Source organism: Canis lupus, chromosome 7 (genome assembly GCF_048164855.1).
Source record: "Canis lupus baileyi chromosome 7, mCanLup2.hap1, whole genome shotgun sequence".
In the NCBI taxonomy this organism is placed as follows: Eukaryota; Metazoa; Chordata; class Mammalia; order Carnivora; family Canidae; genus Canis; species Canis lupus.
In genome coordinates, this window is record NC_132844.1 from 10092414 (window position 1) to 10111891 (window position 19478).

At 35.9% G+C, this 19478-nt stretch overlaps 1 protein-coding gene across 6 annotated transcripts in view; it reads right to left on the reverse strand.

Moving 5' to 3' along the window:
* LIN28B (lin-28 homolog B) overlaps positions 1-19478 on the reverse strand; it is a 134894-nt gene that overhangs the window by 83759 nt on the left and 31657 nt on the right. The gene's annotated exons all lie outside the window — the stretch shown is intronic.

Here is a 19478-nt window from a genome sequence, read left to right on the forward strand (position 1 = left end):
ATGCTCAACCATTGAGCCACCCAGGCACCCTGATGTGTATAATTTAATTATCTAATCATAAACGTTTAGTTGTTTCCAATTCTTTGTTTTTATTAAAAGTGCTGTGATAAAAATCTTTGTGTACATCCATCCCTATTCACGGGTTTTTGATGTATATTGCTAAATTACAGTGTAGAAACTTGCATCAGTATGTATCTTTGCCGGAGGTATATGAGACTATTTCTCTGCAACTTCCACATCAGGTATTATTAAAATAACAATAGTAACTTGCCAAACTCTCATCTATTAAATATTGCTTTAAACTTGTATTTCTTGGTGGAAGGGGAGGAGGGCAGGGGGTGGGGGTGAATGGGTGATGGGCACTGAGGGGGGCACTTGACAGGATGAGCACTGGGTGTTATTCTGTATGTTGGCAAATTGAACACCGATAAAAAATAAATTTATTATTTAAAAAAAAACTTGTATTTCTTTAGTTTCTGTATTTACACTTTTGTGAATTTCTATGTTCCTGTTCTTTGCCTATTTTCAACAAAGATGTTTGCTTTTCTTACTAATTCACGTCTTCTTTATCCTGCAAGGACATTAACTCTTTGTCTATGTGCTGTAAATAATTTTCTTACTTTGCACTCTGCCTTTCAATTTCCTAACAAGTTTCTACAAGTGATTTAAGCCTGATTAACGATACAAATACTTAATGTGAATAAGACCCATACATATTTAATTTACACATAATGGACTCCCTTCACTTAAATGTCTGAGACTCTGATGTGTAAATAAATTGTCCTTTATAAAATGAAAATATATTTGGAACAAATGATTTCAATCATTATATAAACAGCCACAACTACTTTTATAAGTAATAGGTAATCTGTATATAAAATGACTTTAAAGTGTCAGCATCAGAGAATGATTAATGATACTGGATTCTAAGAGGAAATGAATGAGCAAGAAGAAATTAATTTTTTATACATGCAGTTGTAACATGAGACAGCTATTAAGTTGTAGAGAGAAAGCAGTTAAATATAAATGGTGAAGGTCAAAAAATTTTTTTAAATCACAATAACTTGATTATTATCTAGATTTTAACAATTCATTAAACTATTATGCTAACAGTAAAAATTAGGTGAAGTAAATTAATCTAATCCTAAATTACCTGGGTATATGTTCATTGTTAAGTATGTTCCCTGTTAAAATTTAACATTAAAAAATCTAAATAAAATGATAAAATGTTAGAGAATTTTACATCCCTCTTTCAGCTGCACTTTATGCTTTAAGAATAAATGTAGTCTTAGGATTTCAATTATATGATAGGTTGACGTCTGCTACAATGAACTTCAGTCATTTCTAGGTTTTTCCCTTATGGAGTTTTATAATATGAAACACTTCTTAAAATTATAGGTCATGAATTAGATGTGTTAATTTTAATATTCTGTTATAGTGTGGTTTGATTGTATCACACATCCTATCTAAAACTATTCTATATATTATGAAAACAAATTAGGTATAGTATACCTTTTAACTTGTACAGTGTAAAAAGGTTTAAAACAGTCTTTCAACAATCAGGCTTCTCCAATAATAGAACTTTTCTCTCCTTAGTTTATTACAGTATATAAATAAGACAGGTTTTTTCCAAAGGCATCTAAAGAAGACAACCTTATCAAACAGACACAAGGGAATAAATTAAGGATGAAAGGCTAGTGCTTCTTCCGATGAGCTCCCCCAACACTAATGGGAATGCACGCATCTTAAACCCGGAAGTATCAGCCTTCACTAATGCTCTGAGACTAATTTTTATAGGATGTGAAGCCAGCCACATGCAGATTATAAATTCTGATTTCAACATGAGTATGAACATCTTGTCACTAGCAAAATTCTACCCTCATTATTATTTTCTAATTTAAAAAAAATTCTTTTTAAGATTTTATTTTTAAGTCATCTCTACAGCCAACATGAGGAGCTTGAACCCACAACCTCAAGAACAAGAGCTGCATGCTCTACCAAGTGAACCAGCTAGGTGCCCCTCATCCTTATTTTCTACCACTGTCACCAAATGTCAAAACTTCAACCTAAAAATACTTACCATTTTAACAATCAGGTAGGCATATTTTGTGGCTTTCAGGATATCTTGTAGCAATAATGTTGGTAGGTATTAAAACTCTTGTTGATATTTTATTATACTAAAGCATCCAACTGAGATACTATGTAAATAGATCACAGTTCAATTATGTCAGTTTCAGGATTCAAAATTTTTTATTCTTCTCTTCCCTTACTCCATCTCACCAGTAATAGATGCTTGTTAATTCTTTCCTCCCAAATGTCTGTTATATCCTTTATATTACTGCTTTTCCTATTCTAAGAAACAGCCTCACATGCAACTATTGAAATGATCCTCTTCAAACAAGGCAAAAACACAGAATAAAGTGTACAATGGTACTTAAAGCAAATATTTTTTAAAGTTCAGAATACAAAATAGTAATTGTAATAATGTAAGAAAATATATGGACAAATAGTTTAAAGGAAAACATTTTGAGTTAAAGAGAAGGCAAAATGTTTATTAAAATTATTTTTAGGGATCCCTGGGTGGCGCAGCGGTTTGGCGCCTGCCTTTGGCCCAGGGCGCGATTCTGGAGACCCAGGATCGAATCCCACATCGGGCTCCCGGTGCATGGAGCCTGCTTCTCCCTCTGTCTATGTCTCTGCCTCTCTCTCTCTCTCTGTGACTATCATAAATAAATAAAAACTTTTAAAAAATGTTTTAAAATTATTTTTAGATATTTAGTAATTTTAAAAAGCCAATTGTATTGTCCATAAACACTACTGCCATCATACCATAATCTGGTTCAAAATCTACCTAAACTATATTCAAAGTTGATCATTTAAAAATCATTAACATGGGGCATCTGGGTGGCTCAGTCAGAAGGGCGTCCAATTCTTCATTTTGGGTCAGGTCATGACCTCACAAGTCGCGGGATGGAGCCCCACGTCAGGCTCCATGTTCAGCAGGGAGTCTGCTTGAAGATTCTCTCCCTCTGCCCCTTCCCCCCCCCAAAATAAGCTTAAAATAAAAGAAAGTCACCAGTTGGTCTCTCCTCTCCTTATATTTCCATCCTTCTGAAGTTCCTTTAATTATCATCCTTCCTATATCCCAACTGCAAACTTACAAGAGCCTAGAGCACTTCTAACACCACCTGACCTTTGTCTCTGCCCACCAAGCCTTTGCTGAATTCTCTTATCACTGTTAAGAGACTAAGCAAGACAAAAGGAGCTCTGGACAGTCAGGGGTTGGACTGTCACTATCAGTCAGAAATCAAGTAATAATTCATATTCTTCCTTTTCTCTCACCCCCCACAACTAAGAGTTTACCAAGTCTTGAATATTTCTGATATTCTTCTTAACATCTCTCATCTTCCAGTTATATCTGCCATTACTACCTTAGTTAAGGCTCTCTTTAGCTCTCCCGAACTGGTTCTCCCACTTCTCTCTCAAATCTATCCTCAACAGAGCACTGTAGCAGAAACCATCTAAAGTAACAATCTGTTCAAATTAGTTCCCTCCTTTAAATTCTTCAATGACTGAAAAAAATCCATTACAGTCCTTTAATGGCTCCCCAGTGCCAATAAGCTAAAGGCCAAACCTTCTACCTCTTCCAACTCCTCAATTGACTCTCTCATGCTGTCCCCTCACCCTTTAGACATACCCAATGATCTAAAGTGTCCTTAAAACATGCCAGGCTTTGGGAATGACGCTCCCTCTGTTGAGAATCATTTCCTCTAGATGGCTGACAAACACTCTGCTTTTGTAAGCTCAGCTTAATATTCACCTCGTATAAAATATTTTTAACACTTTGACAAATCCAGAATAACTTCCTTTCAGATTCCAATGTACAAGTTTTCCTGACAGCATCTAAATCACTTTAATATATTTTTGCATTTACATTTTTTTCTCCCATTTTGTACTGGCAAGGTCCTTGAAGACAGGACCCATGATTTTAAAGATTCTTTTTTTACTTTTTTATTTTTAGTTTTTTTAAATTTTTATTTATGATAGTCACACACAGAGAGAGAGGCAGAGACACAGGCAGAGGGAGAAGCAGGCTCCATGCACCAGGAGCCCCACGTGGGATTCGATCCTGGGTCTCCCGGATCGCACCCTGGGCCAAAGGCAGGCGCCAAACCGCTGCGCCACCCAGGGATCCCAGATTCTTTTTTTATTATTATTCATGAAAGACACGGAGAGGGAAAGAGGCAGAGACACAGGCAAAGGGAGAAGCAGGCTCCATGCAGGGAGCCCGATGTAGGACTAGATCCTGGGTCTCCAGGATCACTGCCTGGGCCAAAGGCGGCACTAAACTGCTGAGCCACCCAGGCCGCTCAGGACCCATGATTTAATACAACTTGTACCCTAAGTAACTAGCACTATGCCTGGAACAAAACAGAACTAAATGAACGAGTTAAATAAATAAACTGATTTGCTGATTCACAGCAAAAGAAAAATTTTATTTTGCTATGAATCTTTACCTAAGTAAGTTTAAAAGCAAGGAATATTTCTATCAAGCAGAGGTGTAATTTTTAATGACAAAAGCTTCTTCATAAAATGCTGCAAGAGGGCAGCCCGGGTAGCTCAGTGGTTTAGCACCACCTTCAGCCGAGGGTGGTGACCGGAGACCCGGGATCAAGTCCCACGTTAGGGGATTTAGGCTCCCTGCATGGAGCATGCTTCTCCCTCTGCCTATCTCTCTCTCTCTCTCTCTCTCTCTCTCTCTGTCTCTAATATAAAATTTTTTTAAAAATAAAATATTAATAAAATGCTACAAGAAAGAGTAACTCTATAAGAAGATCAGTTTACTGCTCTCAGAATTGCTACTTATACTGGTGCTCATAAGAAATAAATAAGATTTAAGATCCTACTTTTAAATCCTGAAACAAACTAAACAATGGCTATTTATTCAAGAGTAAAAGTAATCATAAGAATGCTAATATAAACATGTAAAATCGGGGACTTAAAAGTGAAAGAGAATTATTTTAAAGCTTTAAAAATAAAATGAAGACAACTTTATAATCTCAGGGTACAAACTGATATGACCAATGTAGAATTAGCATTTCTTAAATTGAAAATACCCATGTTACAACTCAAAAATTCTATTTCTAGGTTATATACTCTAGAAAAACTCTTGCATATGTGTACCTGAAATCTTGCAGGAGAATGTTCAGTGCAGTATTGTTTACCATAGCAAGAACATTTAAAAATCAATTGATCAACAATAATAATTGAATACAGCATATTCCTATGATAATTCCATGGGACACTAATTATGGATATATGAATATCCATATATGAATATAGACTAACTATAGCTATATTCAATAACATAATCTTAAAATATTAAGCACAAAAATCAATTCTGAAAGTCAATATAATAAAGAATGTTTTAATTAATTTTTAATTTACCTTTAACCCATATAAATGGGGAAACTAGTGTGACTATTAGGTTAAGAGTTTCTTTTTCTTTTGGTTTTTTAAATATTTTATTTATTTATTTATTCATGAGAAACACAGAGAGAGAGAGAGGCAGACACACAAGCAGAGGGAGAAGCAGGCTCCATGCAGGGAGCCCGAGGCGAGACTCGAGTCCCGGGTCCCGGGATCATGCCCTGAGCCAAAGGGAGACACTCAACCGCTGAGCCACCCAGGCATCCCAGGAGTTTCCTTTTATATTTTTTTTAAAGTTAGTTTATTTATTGTAATTTCTACACCAAAATTGGGCTCAAACTCATGATCCTGAGATCAAGAGCTGCATGCTCTTCCAACTGAGTCAGCCAGGCACCCCCAAGTAAAAATTACTTAAAGTAAAAAATTAAGCTCACAACTACCAGACTGAAATTATTTCTTATAGAATAAAAATGAAGAAGCGAAGTCAGCACTGTCCAGTAGAACTTTCCATGATGTAAATGTTCTGTATCTATACTGTCCAATAAGATAGCTACCAACCACATGTAGCTACTGAGCATTTGAAATGTGGTTACTACAGTAGAGAAACTACATTTTTAAGTAAAGACCTATAAGTGGTCACCATATTAGACAGCATAGCCCTAAATATTTCTTTGTAGAAACAGAACCTAAAAGAATAATTATACAATACATACTCTAAAATATCTAGTTTTAGCACCTTCGTAAGGTGTTGATTTTCTTTAATAAAAGTCTATGTTAATTTAAAAAGTTCTTATCCTTTTCTACTCTCACCATTAAATCAAACATCAGATGTTGGATGCATAGTGTCTGTGTTATAAAATTGACATTTTAAGTACTACTCTAGATCCTTTTACATCTAAAATCTCCATTGAAACTATATAACTACCAAAAAGCATACAATTAAAATTTCATTCATCCACTAAAAATATAATAGGAAAGGCTCTGTTGTCACATATGAATACTAGCTCTGACACTTACTAGTTCTAACTTCATTCAAGTTTATTTAACCTTCTAAGGTTCAATCTTGTCATTTTAAATGAAATAATATCTAACCCAGATGAATATAAAGATTAAGTGAAATAAAATAATAAACTTGCATTATACAACATCTGACCCTTATTGGACACTTCCTAAATGTGATATACCTTTCCCACTCCTTTCCCTTCTACCTAAATAAAAGGCTTCTGCTCTCTCCAAAACAACCACACCATGTTATTTTTCTCTGACATCTGAGTTAAGGGACATTTTCCTCTTTTCTTCATTTTTTTATTCAGAGATTTGTTCTTTGAATAACTCAGAAAAAGTATATTATATACCCTGAGCACCAGAAAAATATTTCATGCTATAGGTTGCACCATTATAACATAGCAGTTTAACATATTTAAAAACATCTTCTCAAAATAATTTAGAAGTATATGTCAAAAAGTCATAATGGACATGTAACACACTGAAATTAACTCAGCAATATTTTATAAATCACTAAGGTGTAAATATTCGGAGTAGCTAAGAAAGGAATGTATTCAGTCTCTTTAAAATCATGATTAAGAGAAAACAGAACTAATCAACATTTGTCATTTTAAAACGCTTTTCTTGTCTTCAATTTTTTCTATCCATATCATCAGTAACAAAACTAGGATCACATTTAATAATTTAAGCTTAACAGCACTTCATATTACATAATGAACATTCTTAAGACATTAGCTATGCTTCAAAGGATTTCTTTGATGGCTAATATTCTATTCAGAGCTAAGCAAAATGTCTGGCACATAGCAGATGTTCAATAAATGTTAGATGAATGGTTCCAAGTTTTTCCATTGTATGGACATACCCTTATTCAGCCATAGGCTGATTTTTCTACATTTTTGTTCATGTTAATATTTGCATTATTAAGAATGCAATAAATTTTGCCATAGGGATGTTTGAGTGGCTCAGCGGTTGAGAGCCTGCCTTCAGCCCAGGGCATCATCCTGGAGACCCGGGATCAAGTCCCACATAGGGCAACCTGCATAGAGCCTGCTTCTCCCTTTGCCTATGTCTCCACCTCCCTCTCTGTGTCTCTCATGAATAAATAAAATCTTTAAAAAAAATTTTTGCCATAAATTTTTACTTAACTGTTTCCTTAGTAAGCCAGGTTTTCAATAAAGAATTTTTATTTGCTATGAGTATTGAGCTTTTCCCTCAAACTTCGTGAAAATCCCTCTTCTTTTTTGTTTTTGTTTTTAAAGATTTATTTATTTATTTATGATAGACATACAGAGAGAGAGAGAGAGAGGCAGAGACACACGAGGAGGGAGAAGCAGGCTCCATGCCGGGATCCCGATGCGGGACTCGATCCCAGGACTCCAGGATTGTGCCCTGGGCCAAAGGCAGGCGCTAAACCGCTGAGCAACCGAGGGATCCCCAAACTCCCTCTTCTTAAATAAACATATTGGGCTGTTCTGGAACAAGGCTCTGTATTTTATACATTTGTATTAGATATAGCATTTTTAGGTAATGTTTAGATATCTTTGAACTTAATTTCATAACCAACATTTAGATAGTGTTCAAAATAAGTTCTCTTTAATTCATTTTACTAATTACTTAGACTTAAGGAACAGTTTTGGGATGCCTGGGTGGCTCAGATGGTTAAACATCTGCCTTCAATCAGGTCACGATCTCTGGGTCCTGGGATCAAGCCTGGAGTTCACTCCCTGCTCAGCCAGGAGTCTTACTTCTCCGTCTCCCTCTCTGCACCATAACTACCACCCCCGACCCAGCTCATTCCTTCTCTCTCTCAAATGAATAAATACAATCTTTAAAAAAAAAAGAATTAAATACAATCCTGTCTTCACTATTTCACTATTTCTACATTACTATCTTCACTCCATTATTTTAAGTTGCTAATTCAAAAGATTAAATTTACATACACACCAAAAGTTAATTTCTATCCTGAAGGAGACAGTTATTGGATCCAGCTATAATTTTTACTTTTATTTCTTTTCAGACTTTATTTCTAGATATAATTTTTAAATTTTCATGACTAAGTTGAAACTTTCCACATGGCCATCATTAGGATGATGGAAACTAGATAGATGGAAATATAGTATTTATGGTGGACAGAATTCTAGGACTCCCAATTACCCTAACTTTTCAAAATTCTCTCCTTTGTCAAGATGACTGGATATCTCCTATGATCATGTTACATAGATAAATTAAAGTTACTAATTAGGTGACTTTAAGTTCACCAAAAAGGAGATTATGAAGTATGTGTCTTGAACTCTATGTAACCATACTTTAAAAGCAGACATTTTTTTCTGAGTGGTGGAAGAAGGGAGTCAAGAAGATCTGAAGGAGAAGCATTTGACCCACCATTGCTGACATGAAGATAGATGGAAGGTCCACGAGGCAAAAATGTGAGTGTGGCCTCTGGGAGTGGTACCTGGCCAACATCTGATAAAAACATGGAAGATCAGTCCTATAGCCACAAGGAACTGATTTGTATCAACACCAGGAATGAGTTAGAAAGAGAGGTCTGAGTGAGAGATGAGAACACAGCTGGCCAACATCTGGACTTCAGGCTTGTGATATTCTGAGCAGAGATCCCATCCACACTGTGCTGGACTCCTGATCCACAGACTGTGAGCTAATAAATATGTGTTGTTTTAAGTCACTAAGTTTGTGGTAACAGGAAACTTAATTCAGTATCAAAGTGGGAGGAAGGAAAAGAAGGGAAGAGGAGTGTTTAAAAAAATGTATATACATCATAAACTGCAGGGGGTAGTGCTCAAGGCCTATCTAACAGTTGAAGGATGACAGTCCCAGGGTAGTAGTATCTCTTACATAGCATCTACCTATCAATGCAGTTTAGAAGATTTAAGAGAAGACTTACACAAAATTTTAAGTCTTTGGGGATTTTTAACGTTCTTATCTATGAGTGACTCTCCCCACCCCTTCAGGTTACAAAGTTCTCAATGCTAACAGCAACCTACTATCTCTACAAAACAGAAAAGTATCTGGGTGATCACTGGTACTTATTCATTCACTAGATTAAATGAAAATTAGCTTCATTTGCATGTTACTATACTACTCAGAGGACAGCGGGGTCAAAGGTTATGTAGAAACTCAAATGACATTTTAAACACTATATTAAGGAAATGTAAAAAATAAGAACAATGGTTATGTTTGTAAGTTGTCTTCCTTAGGATTTTTCTTTTATTCAGGGATGATATCCCTCTCATGAAATGACAGTAATTACAAATGTCCTTCCGTGGCAAAATGGGCAATGTAGCAGTGTGCTGGAGCTCAAGAGAACTTAATATTATCATAGGAATCCATGAGATTGTTAAAAACAGCCATTATTAAAAACTGAATTATAAAAATATATAATTATATGAAAAGAATAAAAATACTTAAAACTCATTACTTCCTAATTATTCTGCTACATTTTTTTTTTAATTTTTATTTATTTATGATAGTCACACAGAGAGAGAGAGAGAGAGAGAGAGAGAGGCAGAGGGAGAAGCAGGCTCCATGCACCGGGAGCCCGATGTGGGATTCGATCCTGGGTCTCCAGGATCACGCCCTGGGCCAAAGGCAGGCGCTAAACCGCTGCGCCACCCAGGGATCCCATTTTGCTACATTTTTCTATTATCTTGAGGTTATTTACATTTATTCAATCTGTACAGTGGAATCACTACATAATGACGTATCACTGTGCATTCCTTCCCAACTCCACAGAGAATCACATTGATAGCTTGAAACTAATTGGCAAATGCTACAAATGAGGGCTTTTTAAAAACTTTTGTTGATTGTCTTAAGAAAGTGATGGAGAAACTATTAATAAATGCGAATGAAATATAACGGTGTAGCATGTCTATAACTGTTACATTGTAAATATTATAAAAAGAGAGGAAATATCCTTACAGTATTCAAAAACTGTTTTCCAATTCGGTAAATAAATCGCTTATAACAAAGTTCTGACATACATCTTTGCCTTTGTCATCTAACTTTTGTGTTGTTACTCATTTAACATTCATGTAAAAACTACACTTGTTCAACTGCAATCATAGCTTAGCTATAGATGTAAGAATTCCAGAAAAAAAAGAAAAACAGAGATGCCTGAGTGGCTCAGTGGTTGAGCATCTGCCTTTGGCCCAGGGTTTGATTCCAGAGTCCTGGGATCGAATCCCACATCGGGCTCCCCACAGGGAGCCTTCTTCTCCCCTCTGCCTCTGCGTCTCTCATGAATAAAATAAAATCTTTTTTTAAAAAATAAATTAACAAAAGCATTCTGTGCGAAACTGGCTACAGAGAATTTATAATAAAGAATAGTTTATGTACTATTATTATTTGCAAATTGTGTTCTTTATCCTTCAAGTTGGTAAAATGAATAACATACACTAGATGATTTTTGGAAAGCCAATTACTAAACACTTGCCAAATCATCCACATTTTTTGAGATGTTTGCTGGTCCACAGATTACCACAATTACAACCACTGATATGGGAATATTTATATTTTTAAATGTTTTTCTCTACTTGTAGAATAAAAGACTTATTAGCCCTCAAAAGGAAAAATTTCAGGCAGTTATAAGTGCTGAGACATACTCTAGTTGAGAGCACAGAAGAGGTGGTGATAATCTCATCACAGTGTTGGTGTTGCTGGAGAAACCGTACAGCCAGTAAGCTGTTCATTACTGGACCAAAGAAAGTATGTAACCTGAGGAAAACATTTGTACAAAAGTATCTGATCTGCAACAGATCAGAAATTTTAAAAATTAAAAAAAAAAAAAAGTTCAGAATCACTGGTCTAGGATACCAACATCTGCCACAAAATTACAAATGAATTGTTGTCTTGGGTAAGGGGTATAACTGCCTGCAAGCAAACTCAGTGCTATTCAAAAAAAAAAAAAAAAAAAAAAGGATAGCCAGGTGCTACAGGTCAGAGGCTATTTCCAGAAGCTGTTAGTTAAAAGGCGACTGTGTATCACTTGTTTTTGTTTTCTTTTCCATCTGACACAGAATCCAGCCTGGCCAAATTTCATCTTCCATGTACTACCACAACCACCATTTACCAATCTTGAACTATATTAGCTCTGTGTTTAAGTTGCCCAGATGCACGGCTGATGTTTTCTAATCCTTACCTGATTCTATCTCATCTGTTAGGCCATTTTTATATGAACCATTATCCGCCCCCAGCTTTTCTGGATATCTTATTATTTATGTCACGGGTTTTGTAAAATAAAAATACATCACTAAAAATGTTTAGCAGATGCTTAAGAGATCTTTAATCTTTTTTAACTTACTGATAAATTATAAGCTGAAGAATAAAGATATTGATATTGATTAATGCACAGATTGCTGGCCATAAGCCAAGAGTGTCTCAGTGCTTGCCCCCATGGAACCATGAGAACCATGTCCCATGAGACTGATAGCACTGTACCATTTGATAAAGCATTAAGAAATCATATATTAAACGAATAAACAGGCTAAATTTGTATGGCCAAGAATATCCCAAACTTATTGAATACGGACTTATTTTTTTTTTTCTGTTCAAGGAACACTTAATATACCATGAAACAATTTATTTGTAAAATATACTTTGGAGCATTAGACATCATTCAATCTCACCACTGAACCTAAGGCTATTCAAATTAACTACTTCTTATGATAATCCTGTCTATCTAATATCAGTATGTCCAAACACCTTTATGTAATGCCTAAGAGGTATTCCAAATAGATTTTGTCCATTTTGTCAATTTCCTCTTACAACCTTATTTTTCAGGCTAACTTGGTTGTTCAAACTTGTCCATGACCTAAAGACACATTCTTTTAATTCTGTGTCTAAATATAGCAGTATTTGATATGCTTAAAGAAATATCTCTATTAATAAAGAATACAGTAATAACTCTGTTTTTTCTGGATTTCATTGTCTTAGTTTCTATGATAGCATGACATCCTTTTTTTAAGTGCTCTGGAATTGCTTGGCCTTAGTTTTTGTAGGAAAGTCAACAAGAACTAGGAAAGCAATGCACTCATTTTGTTTTTTAGTCATTGTCTTTTGAATAGGAACCCGCTTTATAAATTAAATTGTGCAAGTATCAGAATTAGTAGGAATCATTGAGGATATATGAATTACATGAAATTGGCTCTTCACACTCCATTACAAATGAGATAACAAAAAAACGAGAATTAAAAGTTTATAATAAAGACCTAAAGTGATAAAGAAGAGCAGATACAAGCTAGGCAGCAATGGGCAAATGATTGAAATTTCAAGCTAGATTTCTTTTGTTAAAAGCAGCTTCTCCAGTAAAGAAAAATTGATTAATCAGAGAAACTGACAAGGATCACAGAAACCTGGTCAATTTCTCTTAACAGCCAGCTCCACTTGTTAAAGACTTTGAAGCAGAAAGACACCGATTGTCAATTTCCTACAGGAGCTCTTTACACCAGAAAGAAGGAGTGGGGGTGGAAGTTGAGAAACAGGGAGAAAAACACACACAGTGGTGAGAGGAGCAAAATGAGTGGAAGATTTTAAAATAGCAGTGTTTCAGAAAAGATGGGAAATAATAGCACAAAGGAAACAAAGGCTCAGGTGAATTTATAGTGTGGAAGGCTATGTCCTGCATCCTTTGTGATGCTATATTTTTGCTAGCTAAAATAAGATCATTCAGAACCTATTGTGTCCAACATCATTTCTAATTAGCATTATCTTAAGAATGGGCCAAGTGCCCAGGAGGCAAGAGAAAATTTATAGCATGGAATATACAACAGAAAATGATAGCAATGGGCATATCTTTTAATATATGGCATGAATACAATTAATAACAGATTAGGAATGGGCTGTTCCTCGTGGATGTGTTGAGAAAATGAGTAGAATGGCCAACAATTTAAGTGGACATGATATGAAAAGGTTAATTTAGTCTGCATACAGAAGAGAAATCTCAGTGGATGGAGAACCTATACGGGTGACAAGTAATAAATACATGGATGACTAGAAAATGAGTAAATCACTCTTGAGAAAGGGGCATTTTTAGAAAAAGCTGTTACCTTTCATATCAAATGAAAATTTTTACTTTAACAAAGGTTTTTAATATTTGCCACTTAAATTTAGGTCAGCATATGACCTGTGCATAAAAAGGCATTTATACATTTGTGTATCTCTGAGGCCAATTTGGGACTTTAAAGTTGAAAGAGGCTCCTGGGAATTCCCTGTCATATAAAATTTTCAAACTCAAAGGACTGTTTCTTCCATTTAACACCTACATCATTTTCCATGACCAGAATGCTTTTCCTTCTTGCTATGTGACCAAACATCTTCCTTTTTGAAAGAAATAAAATGTTTTTCTCAGAACTGCAAATGACATTGACAAGATACTTAATCTGCTCTGGTTATATATACAGATTTCATCAAAACTTGCATAAATCTATAAATTATAGTGATAATTCTTTCGTGGCATTTTATTAAACTTAAGGCAACTATATTACAGAATTTTAAGTAATATATTTTAGAAGTGAAGGTCATCTCTAAATTGTAAGCAGAACTAGATTCCATTATCAGGAGAAAAAAGATTAACTGCCTATAAAACTAAAAAACTAGTTGAAGATTTAGTGATGACCTAAATTTTTAAAAATTTTATGTAAAATAAAAGCAATCTTTTCTATACATACGAAAATAAAAACATATTAATATAATTCTGTTGCTGTTTCTCCCAAATGACAATTTCCCAAAGGATTTACATTTAAAAAATAAATGTCTCACATATTCAGATTTATGAAATTGAGTGGATGAAAGTAAGAAATAATATATATAGTTAGGTTTACTCTTATTTCAAAAATTTAAACTTCATCAACAAATATTATTTAGAATCTACCACTCAAATGCATAGTATATGTTTCTCTATACTTTCTTTTCTCAATTTCCAAATTAATTTGTAATCCCTATTTTTTCCTATTATAATTTGATTAGTTTTAAACTCCTCGAATTTATAACTGCCAATAATTTGACAAAGGAAATTACTTTCCATTTTTAAAAAAACTTTTAGACAAACTGCATAAAAAAGTAAATGATTCAGGGATCCCTGGGTGGCGCAGCGGTTTGGCGCCTACCTTTGGCCCAGGGCGCAATCCTGGAGACCCGGGATCGAATCCCACATCAGGCTCCCGGTGCATGGAGCCTGCTTCTCCCTCTGCCTGTGTCTCTGCCTCTCTCTCTGTGACTATCATAAAAAAATAAAAATAAAAATAAATAAAAAAAGTAAATGATTCAAAACTAGAATTTAAGTTACAAAGAAAAACAGTAAAACAAAATACAGTAAGTTAATAAGCAGTAATTTTCTTTAAGTGATGGGATAGTGATTTTTTATATTCTTTTTTTTTTTAAAGATTTTATTTATTTATTCATGATAGTCACAGAGAGAGAGAGAGAGACAGAGAGGCAGAGACACAGGCAGAGGGAGAAGCAGGCTCCATGCAGGGAGCCCGACGTGGGACTCGATCCCGGGTCTCCATGATCGCGCCCCGGGCCAGAGGCAGGCGCCAAACCGCTGCGCCACCCAGGGATCCCTGATTTTTATATTCTTTGTCTAAATTTCCATACTCAACATGTACTACATCTATAATTAGAACAATATAAAAGATAACACTCTAAAACTCAGAATGTTAAAATGTTTCATATTTAGCTTTCAGTCCATTATGTTACTTAAATATGAATTTAACAGTAATTTCCTATCCCAAATATCTAGACCTTATAAAATGATTTTAGACTATATTTCTGTGTGAGGAAAAGATTATAAGATATTAATTATGAAGCCTAATACATTTGGTAAAGCACTTACCAAAGTCATTAAATCAGAGGCTCTTAAATAGTGGCAATTTTGCCCTCCAGGGGACATTTAGCAATGTTGGAGACATTTCTGGTTGTCACAACTGGGGAAGTGTACTGCTGGCATCTAGTGGGTAGAGGTCAGGGATATTACCTCACATCCTATAAAGAACAGGATAGGCCCTTACAGCAAAAAATACCTGGGCCAAAAGGTCCAACCTGACCCTAAGGGCCAAGGCTGAGAAAGTCCCCTGTGGATCGTTAACCTATACTTTTCCTTAAAAATACCACCATATGTACCTCAGAAAATAATTTTTAGAATGCTGTAGAATTCAGACTTAGAGTTATCTCATTAATATTTTTTTCTTTCTCTCTCCAAATAAAACACCTTCTTTTACTTTGTTCCTTATGGTCCAATTTTCCTGAAACTGATTTCCAGAGTTCAAATATTACTGTGAGATTTTTAATAACTTAAAGATGCTCTATTTTATATACTTCATATGGTTAGTCTATGTTCCTATTTTTCACAGTGGAGATAAGATAGAAAGCAGAAAGAGATGGGAAGTGGGAGTTGGTGCATGAGAGCAGATGTTTTCATTCATTTTGTTTTGCTTATTGCTATAGCTCACCTATTAGGTATTCAGTAATTTTTGTTGAATAAACTGATGAAGCTAAGTCTTGATTTGACTGCCTACCATCAGATTCCCTTTGAGGAGTGATCTACCTGCAGAAGCTCACCAGTGGAAGGCCCTAACATCAAGTCATACCATACCCCAAAGCTTCTTCATCTAATTGGCCTAATTTTCAGGTGCATATTCTTTTAGGTACTAACATAAGAGCAGCCTAATCAAGACTCTGCTCTGATCAAGACCTCAAGTATAGATGGTCAGAAGTTGTATGGCATTTTAAGATTATTTTTAAAATTACTGATTGGACGTGGGGGATAAAAGAAGAGTCATGAGTTAGAAATGATACTACATTTTCATATCCAAGTAAGTCAATTTGGTGTAAATCCTGAGATGAGAAAGCGTAAGAGGCTTGTCCTCCAAACTGGAACTCAGTACATATCAAAGAAATTGTTACTGGTGCAAGTTTTACCCAAGGAAATAGAATAAAGGGAGAGAGAAGGTAAGAGTCACAGAAGTAAAAGAACAGTAAGTCTTATAACAGTACAATGTAAAAAACTGCTCCCTCGTGACTGATTAAGCCAACTTAAGTCTCATCCCTGCTCCTGGACTTAAAATAGTTTTTAGGAGAAAGAGATGGAGTCATTGTTCCCAGGGACACAGAAAGGCAGAGATGAATACATAAACCAAAGAAGTGGGGTCTTGATCAGAAGGATGGAAGGAAGAAATGGATGCTGGGTATACAACCCACAGCTTCCACAACAAAAAACTTAGATCTTTTTCACACAAGCAGATATCAAGACAGACCAGCCCCATCCTCTACTTGAGAAACGGACATGCATTCATTATGCTCTTTACTTCCGTTATGAACAAAGATGTAGATAACTGTATTTTTCTCCATTATGTTTTATAGTGTGTGGGTAGTCTTCGTTTATCTGCTAAGTTTGAGCCCTGCCAACCCTTATCCCATATATTTTTTTCTGCATTATATCAATTGCAGCATTATCTATGTTTTTTTTTTCTTTAAGTTAAAAAAAAACAAACAAAAAGAGAACAGTCAGGATACCTGGTACTCCCCTTTCAGGCATGAGGCTAGGCACTTAAACTACATTAACTCAAATCCTCACAACCCTGTAAAATTAGTACTGCTACCTGATTTCTATAGCTAGGAAATCTGAGTTCAGGTAATGAGACAAAATTCAAACAGTTAGAAAGCACTGGAGCTGGGATTCAAACCCAGTTCTATCTTACTACAAGGTCTCCACTCTTTACATTTAATATCATTCTCAAAAAAAAAAATAATATCATTCTCATCTCCCTAATGATGTTGACTCTTAAAATATTTATTGAACACCCATGTCAATTTTCTCTGGATTTAAGAAAAGAATTAACAGGTTAGTCCTTCCCCTCCAATAAACTGCAGACACTTTAGACTTAGCAATAAACTATGGTAATAAATACAGCACAGACACCACCATCGTTTTCTGCTAAGGGTTTGGGTACAGAAACCCAAAAGTATTCTGGGCCCAGAAGTGCAGAGTTTACCATACATAACATATAATGAACATTAAGAGTGACATATAAAAGGGAAATAAAAATAAATTGAACACTATGAGTTCGCATATGCTCTCTTGGTCAATAAGAATTGTTAGTTCCCTATAAGCCATACCTTTTTTTTATTTTTAAGTAAGCCATATCTTTATATCCAATGGAAGATAGGGGAAAATGTTCCTAATCTAATGTGCTTTCTTCATTATTAAAGAAATGTTTATGAGTAGGAATTATATGAAAAGCATGCACCTATGTATTATAGGAAATACAAAATTTGGTAAAACAATTCCCCTTAGAGTTTATTTATTTGAGGGAGAGAGAACATGTGTGAACGGGATGGGGAGAGCCAAAGGGAGAGAGATAATCTTTTTTTTTTTTTTTTTTTTGAGAGAGAGAGAGGGAGAGACAGAGACAGCGAGCATACAAAGCAGGGAGAGAGGTGGAGGCAGAGGGAAAAGCAGGCTCCCCGCTGATCCCAGAATCCTGGGCTCATGGCCTGAGCCAAAAGCAGTGGCTTAACTGCGCTACCCAGGCACCCCAGGGAGAGAGAGAATCTTAAACAGGCCCCCTGCCCAGTATGGAGCCCTACATGGGGCTGGATCTCACCACCCTGAGATGACCTGAGCCATACCAAGAGTCAGACGCATAACCGACTGAGCCATCCAGGTGCTCCGAGTTTACAATTTTTTTTAAAGATTTTATTTATTTATTCATGATAGACACAGAGAGAGAGAGAGGCAGAGACACAGGCAGAGGGAGAAGCAGGTTCCATGCAAGGAGCCTGATGTGGGACTTGATCCCGGGACTCCAGGATTGTGCCCTGGGCCAAAGGCAGGCGCTAAACCGCTGAGCCACCCAGGGACCCCCCGAGTTTACAATTTTGTAGGAGAAACAAAACAAGATATAACAGAATACAATGTATGACAAGTGACCCATTATTTATAAAGAGTTTTGGAGTTCATAAGGAGGAATTAAGAAATTCTAGTTAAAATAAGGAAAGGCCTCAGAAAAGAAGGACCTGAATCTGGAGCTGGAATCTGAAAGATGGCAAGATTTCCAAAAGTGAATGTAGGAGGAATTTAGGGAAAAGACAAAGTCCTATCTGTGCAAAGGAAAAAGACAAAGACGAACAGGTTATGTTTACAGTGACAGATTCTAATTCCAGTGATCCTGGGGTCCCGGGATCGAGTCCTGAGTCAGGCTCCCTGCAGGGAGCCTGCCTCTCCCTTTGCCTGTGTCTCTGCCTCTCTCTCTCTCTCTCTCTCATGAATAAATAAATAAAACAAAAAAAATTTAAAAAAATAAGAAAAGTAACAGGCAATAAAGCTCTGGAGGAGAGCGAGTATTTTTTAAAAATTCACAAATACCTATGTCCAAGGTAAGGACCAAAGGTAGATACACTTGCCTGATCACAAGCTGGCCCAGCCTTGGCTTGAACGTCATCTTCCACCCCCTTTCCTTGCTCCTTCTACACATCAAACACCCAGTAGCAGAGCTGCACACTGGTCTTTCCAAGAGGCTCTTTCCACCTGTCCACATCTTTGCACATTTATAATACGTAATGCCCTCAGAGGCTGGCAGTTCTCTAGGTATTTCCAAGGCCAATCTCAAATGGTCTCTATTTGTAAAGCCTTCCCTGCTGCTAAAAGAATGGGCAATTCCTACCCTAATGCTGTTATCTTAGCATTTACCACTATTGTAACTGTTGGTCTCTCTCAGATCTTTCTCTCTCTCTCTCTCTCTCTCTCTCTCACACACACACACACACACACAGAACTGCATGCTTCTTAAAGACAGAGACTGGATATTAATGATCTTAATAATCATTATAGTGTCCAATAAAGTTCCATTTTCCCTCCTGCCTACATACAACTCCTTTCCTCTATTAGAATATCCTTTTCCTTGTTCTTTGTCTTCTCATTCTTCATCCCTCATCACAAATTTACTGCCCCAAAGAAGTCTTCTGACCGAAAGACTAGGTCAGGTTCCTCACAGTTAGACTTACGGCACCATGAACCTTTTCTTGATAGC